Here is an 11275-nt window from a genome sequence, read left to right as displayed (position 1 = left end):
TGGTCTGTTATAAAGAAATAACAAAGAGTAGAACGCCATGATTGACCCATCAGAATCGAGTATTCAACAAAGTCATGTAATAAGTATGAATGTATAACACCCATATGAACATAAAACGTTCCCTGGTCTATTTGTTTCTTGCTTTTTCCATCTTTTGAATGCAGCATGTCCATCCACATTATCTTCGGTCACAAAATGTGTCATATTTGGACCGTCAGGAAAGGTGCACAAGCAAAACTCAGTTCATACTGAGAAATACATTTGAATTTCATCACTGCAGTATGGGTGTGGGATGTTTCTGAGCTTTTGTGGAGCCGCTGGTCTCTGGAAGAACGTGGCCTCATGGATCTGTCTTCTGACTGTCTATTCTTTTCCAATGGGATTCCAGAGAAGTGCCTTTGGAAGATGGCTATGATGCCACATTGCTGGCTGATAGAGTATAGTCTAGACCTGCTCTATATGAAAAGTGTCTTTAGATAACTTCTGTTTTGATTTGATGCTATATAAATACCTTGAATTGAATACATTGCTCTCAGAACATGTTGGTTGAAAGCATCTTCAGTCGGGTAGTTGTTCTCATCCCAACTCGTCACTCGTCATACGGAGGTTTTGTCAGACCCCTCTGCGTCACTTTTTGGTTGCAATGAACACGTTTTTGACGTTGGGAATTAAACAAAACCCTTGCTTAGGTTTAAGAAAGAACATCATGGTTGGGCTTAAAATTACTATTTTTGTACAGTGAAAACTGGCATGCCGTTGTGAACACGGGACGCGAACGAAGAGCTGATTGTAACGTGAAAGTGACACTTAACACACGGAACAGCGGTCTCCTGGATGAAAGCCTTGTGTTTGTTGGACCCATCCATTTTCTTGCCCGCTCTGTGTGTCTCTCTCACTCTTTAAACTACGTCACCAAAGCACTTTTTCTGAGTGTTTACTGTTGCCGCGGATGAGTTTACATTGTAGATAATGGAAAACCCAGTGTGTCTCATATCGGCGCTAAAGGGTGCCTTGTGCGATAATATCGAACGCCGACGGACGTGAAAAAGTATTGATATTTGATGCTCTTGGAATGACAACGGGCTGTGGGCTACTGATATATCGGTTGTGGATGCCAAACTTCCTCATCAGCTCATCAAGGGTAGTGCATGGACTTCCGTTTTCTTTTGGCCTTATTGATCGGGGTTTGGGCTGTGGCTCAGAGGGTAGAGCAGGTCGTCCACTAATCGGAAGGTCGGTGGTTTGATCCCTAGCTCATCCGATCACATGCCAATGTGTCCTTGAGCAAGACGCTTAACCCCGAACTGCTTCTGAAGGCTGAGCAATCGGTGTGTGAATGAGTATTTAGATTACACCCTGATGGGCAAAGTTGGCAACTTAGCAGCCTCTGCCATCAGTGTACTGTAATGTGTGTGCGAATGGGTGAATGCTGACATATAGTGTAAAGCGCTTTGAGTGGTCAGAAGACTAGAAAATGCTATATAAATGCAAGTCCATTAACCATTAATGGAGGGCATATTTTCTTGCCACAGGCAATTTCTCTTCCAAGCTTCCAAGATAATCCAAAATTTGACATTTATTGTAAATCAGTGAGGTGGGTCTTCAGCTTTGTAAAAGCTGTCATTTTCCCTTTTCTATACAAGCTACTTGTGGTGTCACAGCCTGTGGGGAGGTGGCATGCAGATAGACAATCATAGAATTGAACTCCAAGTTTCTGTGAAATAGCACAGATTGGGTACATATATTTCATTGCATTTGATGATAAGGCAAGAATGTGACTGTGCAAGGTGTATTGGCTCAACACTTATCTAGTGTCAGCCTCCTCCTGGTTACTGTATAGGTCTACAAAGCTTTTTCTACCTGTGACTGGCTGACCATCTTGACCTCTAACCATTTCCAAAGCCTCCTGCCAAAGAGGCAGAGATTCTCTGTGGTCCTGTATCATCTTTGCTCCCGCTGCACTTTCTGTAGTTTTTTTTTCGGTGTGTCCAGCACCCTCTAGTCTGCCCGTGTCGGAGGTTTTTCAGCCAATTCAGCGTGTTGAATCAGTGGTGGTGCTCATCGGTAAGAGAAATCACTCTGATTGGCTGTTCAGCTTAAACGAATCAGTGCACGAGAACAGAAACAGAAGTGAGGAAAGCAAGCCAACGAGTAAAGTCAAGAGGACAAACACTGAAGACTCTTCTAATTTTTCATCTTCATCTCATCTGATCATTCCAATATACGGATATTTTCACAGCAACATGAACATCTAGAATGAAGCTAAGTGGTGAGTGAGAGTGGTGTAAAAATGGTCGGCAGATGCTGCTTAGTTTCATGTGCGTATCATAACGGCTTGTATATCCACCGTCCTCGGTTCTCCTATTTCTCTTTTTGAATAATGAATACAGACTACCGCCATCTGCTGTTGTGGAGGGTTAATTCCTCTCACACAGGCGCAGAACGTACGCGCTAACTGTAGTTTTTGCAGTGTGTTCAAATGCAACTTGTCGGCCAAGACGAAAACAACATGAGGCAACGCAACAATCTGCCTCATCGCCGCTAGTTCTTTGATGTCAGCTTGGTGTATCTGGGCCTTAAGGCTGCATCTTTGTTTAGTAAAGATCCCCGCAAAAAAAGGCTGCAATCTTCCTCCAGATGCTCTCACCTAGGTCGCTGAATGTCTGAAAGTGTGAGTTCTGGAGACCCTGCAGAAGAGCAATGCCATCAATGACGTACGCAGATGGTTCCTCTGAATTCGGTATTCAGAGTTTGTTGTTTCTGAGAAGGTTGCAAAAGAGCTTTCATGGTTCCTGATGGGCTTCTGAACTCTTCTCATCAGTGTCAGAAAGGTATTTCATGGTATCCACTATGCTGTGGTTACTGACATCAGCCATCTTGTGAGGGGGACCCAGAAAATGAAAACACTGTGAAGCTTTCATAGACATGAAAAAGTAATTTGTGACCAGCAAACAAGATTGCATGGATTCAAATGTGCTCTTCCAAAGACATCTTGCTGTTTCCAAGCAGAGGGAGGTGTCTCATGAACTTGCTGCTGTCCCTCTGTCTCTGTGTAATGATGATGGAAGCCTCAGGAAAACAACAAAGGCTGACTTTGCTAAGAAAATTGAGACTGTAGTTGAGGAAATACAGCAACTACTGAATTCAGAGGAACTACATGAATCTGCGTACATCAGTGATGGCATGGTTCTTCTGCAGGGTCTCCACAACTCAGACTTTCAGACATTCAATGACCTAGAACAGTGGTTCTCAAACGTTTTTCACCAAGTACCACCTCAGAAAATATTTGGCTCTCCAAGTACCACCATTATGACCGATGTTAAAATACAGTAGCGTAGGCCTACCCTATTTAGCAATGCACAGTTCACGCAGGAGGCAAATTTATTCCTAATAAGAATATTACTTATTGCTGACTTTTGTCAAAGGGGTAGCACTAGAACTGGTACTTAAACTCTTCCACACAACTCTCATACTACGCAAGGGGCAGCCTCTCACACTAGGCGAGGTTGCGTACCACCAGTGGTACGCAACCTCACTGGTGTAGTTACCTTTAACAAGTAGTTTCCTCAAACAAATATTGCGATTTTAACAAATACTGCGATTTGAAAATTGCAGTAGGCCATATCGATGCAATTTTGATAATCGTGCAGCCCTACTCCATCTGTGAGGACAAAAGAGAACAGGAGTCCATGCACTAGCATTGATGAGCTGAGATGCAGTTTGGCATCCACAATCAATGAATAAGCGGCACAACATCCCCTGACTGAAGATGCTTTCAACCAACATGTTCTGAGAGCAATGTGTTCAATTCAAGGTATTTATATAGCATCAAATCATAACAGAAGTTATCTAAAGACACTTCATATAGAGCAGGTCTAGACCATACTCTATCAGCCAGCAATGTGGTGTCATAGCCATCTTCCAAAGGCACTTCTCTGGAATCCCATTGGAAAAGAATAGACAGTCAGAAGACAGATCCATGAGGCCACGTTCTTCCAGAGACCAGCGGCTCCACAAAAGCTCAGAAACATCCCACACCCATACTGCAGTGATGAAATTCAAATGTATTTCTCAGTGTGAACTGAGTTTTGCTTGTGCACCTTTCCTGACGGTCCAAACATGACACATTTTGTGACCGAAGATAATGTGGATGGACATGCTGCATTCAAAAGATGGAAAAAGCAAGAAACAAATAGACCAGGGAACGTTTTATGTTCATATGGGTGTTATACATTCCTTACTTATTACATGACTTTGTTGAATACTCGATTCTGATCGGTCAATCATGGCGTTCTACTCTTTGTTATTTCTTTATAACAGACCATTGATATGTATAACAGACAGTTGCTATGTATAACAGACCGTTGCTATGTATAACAGACCGTTGCTATGCGCGCAGTTCTGATCTCGGACTCTGGAGGATTGTTTTTGTGTCAAATTATTGATTTCTGAAGTAATTAGCCATGTAATAAGCGGGATAATGTACAGCTAGTGGGTCATTGTTCTGAAATAAACCCCTTCAGGGCGATGCTTTGCATCGGGGTGCCGCATCACCCTGTCAGGGTTTATTCCACAACAATGACCGGCTCGCTGTACATTATCCCTTACTTAAAGGTTTAAGTGCAAATTATTACTTGCAGTTGCATCAAGAACATTTATTTACTCCTTAAATTTAAGTTGATACAAAACTTTTAATAACTGGTGTGTCTACCTGATTGAAGTGTATTAATAAGTATCTATTGACTGCAGATATGCCATTTACCCCATTTCATGCTTGGAACATGTGATACATTTCTTAATGTAGACCATTGACCAAACCTGCTACAGTTACATATCATATATTGCTGGATTCAGCACAGTCATACCATTCCAGAAAATCCTGATTGGTGTTTCTAGGACAATTCCAGCCAAAGCTAACTAAAAGTAAATGAATACATTCATCATAGACCTTCAAATTTGATACTTCCGCTTATTGTACTTATGTGTTTGTAGTACTGTATTTCATCTACGCATCAATATAGTCACATTCTGTTTCTTAACACGCGTAGAGGAACCCCCTGTCCACTATCACATCAAATTTGGGATCAATCAGAGCTAGCATTATGAAATTACATGAGCTTTGGTTTACCATCTCCCATTCGGCCTGGCTTTATTTTGTGTTTCTTTTATTTTTGGGTTATGTCACAATATCTGTCAATTTAACCACTTTTGCAGTAAAATATTTTTATACAAGAATCCATTTCATATATGGGAGACCTAAGAGAATATAAAATACATTGTTGTGCTTTGTTCTACCTCCGGTAGGGGTATCTCAAAATTTTGGGTGTCTTCCCACTAGCCTAATAACCAGACTAAGGAATTCTCTCATGAAAAACAAAACAAATGTACCATGTAAAAGAGGAAACTTTTACATGTCTCTCAGACTGCAGGATGTGGTGGGGCAGCCTGGGTGGATATGATGAGCCTAACTGAATGTTGCACAATCTGGCAGCACATAAGTGATCATCCACCCTGAATCTGCTCAATGTTATTTAATTACCTGTGACTGACGATACTCCATATCTCAGTTATGTGAACAGAACGTTTGTTGTTTTCCAACGGTTGATCAAACAAGTTCCTGAGAAATATTGAACAATAATAGGGATACTTGGCACAGAAATGGTAAGGATAATCCACTACGCTGCAGATGTCAACAGCAACAGTTTTGGGCTTGCCGGCTTTGGTCCTTTTGGTGGGCCGGGTCACCGACAGCTCCCAGCTGACATTGGGCGAAGGCAGGGTACACCCTGGACAGGTCTAATATAAACATGAGGCAGTCAACGCAATATTCAATCAATATTGTGTTTGCTGTGGCGTGGGTAGTGGTTGCCTTAATTTAGTTTTCTTAGTTGTGTAAGTTGTTTTGGTGTTTAGCAATATGTCAATTGCCACTCTTATATATATATATATGTCCTTGTATAAAGGGAATATATGCCTTTTCACTTTATAAATGCTCTGACACAATTGTATGTTCATGCAAAGCTAATAAACATTTTTTTTTTTTTTTTAAATGTGTTGGTTGTGATTTTCAGCTGACAACAATAACCAGACTAAGGAATTCTCTCATGAAAAACGAAACAAATATACCATGTGAAAGAGGAAACTTTTACATGTCTCTCAGACTGCAGGATGTGGTGGGGCAGCTACTGCATATCTCAGTTATGTGAACAGAACGTTTGTTGTTTTCCCACGGTTGTACAAACAAGTTCCTGAGAAACATTTAATAATAATTTGGATAATTGTTGACTTCTTGGCACAGAAATGGTAAGGATAATCCACTACGCTGCAAATGTCAACAGCAACAGTTTTGGGCTTGCCAGCTTTGGTCCTTTTGGTGGGCCGGATCACCGACAACTCAGAGGTTGAGCCACAGACGACCAGCAGCAGTGACAGAACTGGGTCCTTTTCCAGTTTCCATGTGCGCTGCCAAATGGGTTCATTAAGGGTCCAGTGTTTAGGATTTAGGGGGATCTATTAGCAGAACATTCATAACTATGTTTTCTTTAGTGTATAATCACCTGAAACTAAAAATCGTTGTGTTTTCGTTAGCTTAGAGTGAGTCCTTCATATCTACATAGGGAGGGGGTCCTCTTCATGGAGTCTACCATGTTACTCCGCCATGTTTCTACAGTAGCCCAGAACGGACAAACCAAACACTGGCTCCAGAGAGAGCCTTTCACATTTTTATGTTACCTGAAAGCCACCGTAGTTCTCCGGCACACTTGGAAAAGGGAAGGGTGAGCAGAGGGGTATTCAGTTGGTTGCAATCTGCAACCACACTTCTGGATGCCACTTAATCCTACACACTGTATTTTTAACCCATTACAACATCACAGATCGTTAAACAAATACAATCTACATGCACCAGCTCAAACATAACGTTCATGCTATTAAGAGGGAAGTTGTGTGTACCTGCATATTGGTCATGGATGTATAAAGAGAACTGGATACAGCGTTGGAGGCGGGCTCCCGTTCATTCCTGAGAGTTGCTCAGTGGCGCATGAAGCCAAAATGGCTCAATTGCCAAGTGATAAAGTACCCGGATCATCCGGTGATCTTCCGCATCCATTGGGTCCATAGAGCAGGCGCAGTAGCGTTTCCTTTAACCCCGCCTCCCAGATTCTGGATTCAGCTATTAGTGCATTTTACAACTTTTAGGACCTACTGATTTAAATAAGGGCTATTAGAGTGTTCGTACTGGGATGTTGATTTACCTAAAAAAAAAATATCCGCCGAGTTACAGACGTCTCTTTCCCCATGTAAGTCTATGGGAAAAAGTCTTTTTGGGCCCAATGGCCTCAAGTGACGGACACAGAAGTTGTAGTACCGCCGTTTGGCCACTACGGAAATTTGCTTCACATCCTCCGATCGAGACTGGCCAATAGGGACGTGTCTTACATCTTTCGGTGTAGGTCCCGTCCACGAGATTCAGCTTTTGGATTTGCAAACAAAAGTGTTTGATTCACATTAATACATTATTAAACACACATTTATTTTACTGTCTATAAAACATCTTTTGATTGCAGTGTGGAAAGTTTTGCTCTCAAACCTATTCTGATTGGTTGCATAGTAAAGAAACAAGAGTCACTCCATATACTCTAGCTCCCTTACTAAGCCTGCTAAGGCCTCTGAAAGACAGAAAGTCGGCCGAGAGCGCCGGCGCCCTCAGCGAGTGGGAGAGATATTCCAATGTAAAGGGATGGAGGACATAATCCACAGTCCTAATAATGAGTAATGGGCAAAGCAAACTAGATCCAAATTAAACTTCATATTTTCTGGATTTCTTCTCTCCAGTCATACAATTAGTGTTGTGTGTTGTTGTATGTGTGTGTCTGTGGCCTGTGATGAGAGTGACATTTCAACAAAGTGCACTCCTGTCTGAAAGTTTTCTCATGAAGAGGTGGGGTGCAGATAGATGTGGCCATGGATCAATGCCACCAACCATTCGTGGAAGATTTATTACTGAAATATGTCGTAGAGTGTTGTAAAGTTCTGGCTTGCATTACATGTTACTGTGTCCGCCATGTTTTATTTCCATTTATAAAAGCATAATCATAATTAATGTCTGACATATTTCACTAATCATTCCATTTCAGAGGTTTTTTTTTTTTTTGGTTAAGTTTTTCCCTATCCAATGTGAGGGTTGCAATGTCAAGGACAGAGGATGACGTATCCTGTACAGATTGTGAAGCCCCCCGAGGCAAATTTGTGATTTGTGATTTTGGGCTATACAAATAAAATTGACTTGACTTGACTCAGGAACTTGTTTGAAGAACAGTGGGAAAACAACACACATTCTGTTCACATAACTGAGATATGGAGTATCGCCAGTTGTAGCGAACCCCACCCAGACAATGGTGAAGCGTTCAGAAGCCTTTTATTTATGTTCAGCCGTCAGCCATATTTTGAACACAAATTCACTTTGCTTTCTGTAATATCCTTCCTTCAGAAAACACCTTTCTTCCTTAAACACCTTTCTTCTTTAAACACCGTAAGAGCTAAAGGACAGACAAATAAAATAAAATGAGCTCTTACTAAAAATGTAAACATTACAAACCACACTGAACATTACTCACTAACCCTCTCTGTTCCAATACATACATTAATCTACGTACTATTATCTTCTCCATCCATTTGCATAAGTGAGATGTCAACGCTATGGGCCTATAACTACCAGGATTAGCAGGATCTTTCCCTGGCTTGTTGAATGGTAATATTACTGCCATTTTCCAACAACTTGGTATGACTCCCTCCGTCCAGATTTTATTAAATAGTCTCAACACTAACTTAAATGATTCCACTGGTAGTTGTCTAAACATGGCATAACATAACTGGTCTTGTCCTGGTGCTGTATATCCAGTATTTGTCAAGGCTATTTTGAGCTCTGCCATTGTAAATTCCACATCCAGTGTTGACATATCATCCTCTCTCTTCTCTCTCACGTTTTCATTCTCACTGAGCACACGCTCTTTTTGCTGCCTGTGTATATTATCAAGGTGCTCCCCACTATGTACTCCAGCAAATGATCACAGATTTAGGTAACATCCATTCCATTTCACTTCCATTATTTCCATCAGAACTATGTGACATGATGTTACAGTCAAAGTACAGTTTATGCTAATCCGCCAGCAAATCTTTCCATCCTACCGCGTTCGCAAATTACTTCTGTCTCTCTCTAGGAAAAACCTCCTTTTTCAGGAGGTGGCGTCAAAATAAAAGTCACGTAATATAAAAAGGCGACTTTCAAAATAAAAGCTTGCAGAAAGTAATTACCTTATAAACAGACCTTAATGCACATTTAGGAGTCATTTACACCAGTTACAGACAAGTAAATTACATTGACCACATTCAGGGTGGATGATCTACTTCACGTATGTGCTGCCAGATTGTGCAACATTCAGTTAGGCTCATCATATCCACCCAGGCTTCCCCAACACATCCTGCAGTCTGAGAGACATGTAAAAGTTTCCTCTTTTACATGGTATATTTGTTTTGTTTTTCATGAGAGAATTACTTAGTCTGGTTATTGTTGTCAGCTGAAAATCACAACCAAGACATTTAAAACTTGTGAAGTGACAGGGCTCCGCAGCGAGTGACGTTATCGTCTCCAACCAAAACTCGGAGATCCCCTCTTCCCTCCGGCCGCGGTCGGGTCGCTGATACAGGAAAAGCCAACACTAGGATCAGCATTGATTCATGGAGAGACCTTCGTCTGGTCAGCTAACATTACTGCCAAGCAAGTGAAATATAGAGTGATATTGTGGTTTTAGCTGACGTGTGTCGCCTCACTGTTTTGACGGATGCTCGCTCACATTCAGGTAGCGCGTGCACACGGGCGAGCGCGAGCAACAGGACACTGACTCTTGTTGACTTAACGACCACAGGTGTCGCTGTTACAACCAATTTCTGATTCTTGCAAACAGTCCCTTTAACGCTAGATTGTATTAGTCTCATGTTGTGTGCAATGAAGGTTTCATCTGTTAACAAACACATCTTGTGTGGTTGATGATAATAATTGTTATAATAATGAAGGTTATCTATATATAACACTTATCAAATCGAGTGCTCATTACAAAAAGTGCTTTACAAGGTGGACATAAAAATAATAAAGGATAGAATCCAATGCCAGAAACACGCACATTTACACATAGATTTACAAACAAATATAAATGAATCCCAACGTGGTCTGAAAACTACAAGTGGCCTACAGATCGGATCTAACAGGAAGGCTGCTGGAAACGTCTGGAAACTGTCTGACTTGACTGCAGCTTTTAGTCACCACCCCGCTGCCGCAGCAGTTTTTAGTCACCACCACCTGGTTCTGCAGCAGTTTTTAGTCACCACCCCCTGCTGCTGCCGCCTGCACCAGCCCCTGCTGCTGCTGCCGCCTGATCTCGTCTACTTTCCAGGCGAGGAGCAGTTCATCTCCAAAGAGCCTATGTAGCAGTTGTGTACTCTCTCTTGCGTTGTGTTATTAATGATGTTCACACACCGTCACTTTTGGCTCCAACTCGCCATTTATTCTGGTAATACAGAGATGATGTTAGATCTCCCACAGTCAGTCTCACAGCGACAGAGCTTCTCAAAGATGCTAAAACAAAATGAAATCAGTTGAAATTGCTGTTGATTAGCCAGCTAGGTTTAACTAAGCCAGCAAAGTCACCAACAACGTGGCGTGTTCAACAAAGTGCTCCACACAATCAAAGAGGCAACTAATATCAACATTCAGCATTTTCTCTAGTACTTGGAAGCTTAGCTCGACATACAATTTACAGAAAACACACTTTTACCCATGAAAACAAGGCTTATGATCTCTATATTTACAGAGCTAATTGAAAGTCAACCTACCACAGAGATGGCACATGCAGACTGTTGACGAGATGCGGGGTGCACCTGTTAAGTCTGCAGGGGCGCACCTGTCAAGTCTGCAGGGGCGCAGTAGAGGGCGCTCATGCTACGTACACACAACAGTCTCCATGGCAACCTCCATTATAATCAGATATCAGAGTAAATAATATATAAAATGAATAATAATAATTAAATAATAAAGTAAATAATATATAAAATGAATAATAATAATTAAATAATAAAGTAGATAATATATAAAATGAATAATAATAATTAAATAATAAAGTAAATAATAAAGTAAATAACATGATATTGAAACAGATGACAAATAATACATTAAATTCAGAGTACATACATTTAAACATATTAAGACAGAGTTAGTAATGGC

The 11275-nt window shown here is 41.2% G+C and overlaps 1 long non-coding RNA gene across 1 annotated transcript; it reads right to left on the bottom strand.

The window, feature by feature from the left end:
• Positions 1-8062: 8062 nt before the first annotated feature.
• Positions 8063-10962, bottom strand: LOC119485227. Its single transcript, XR_005206228.1, has 2 exons — positions 10888-10962; positions 8063-8537 (listed from the first exon to the last, which is right to left on the bottom strand). It is a non-coding gene; the product is annotated as an uncharacterized LOC119485227 (long non-coding RNA).
• Positions 10963-11275: the final 313 nt, after the last annotated feature.

This window comes from Sebastes umbrosus, chromosome 3 (assembly GCF_015220745.1).
Source record: "Sebastes umbrosus isolate fSebUmb1 chromosome 3, fSebUmb1.pri, whole genome shotgun sequence".
Lineage (NCBI taxonomy): Eukaryota > Metazoa > Chordata > Actinopteri > Perciformes > Sebastidae > Sebastes > Sebastes umbrosus.
Note: the sequence above shows the minus strand (reverse complement) of the source record. Positions and strands in the feature narration are given on the sequence as shown.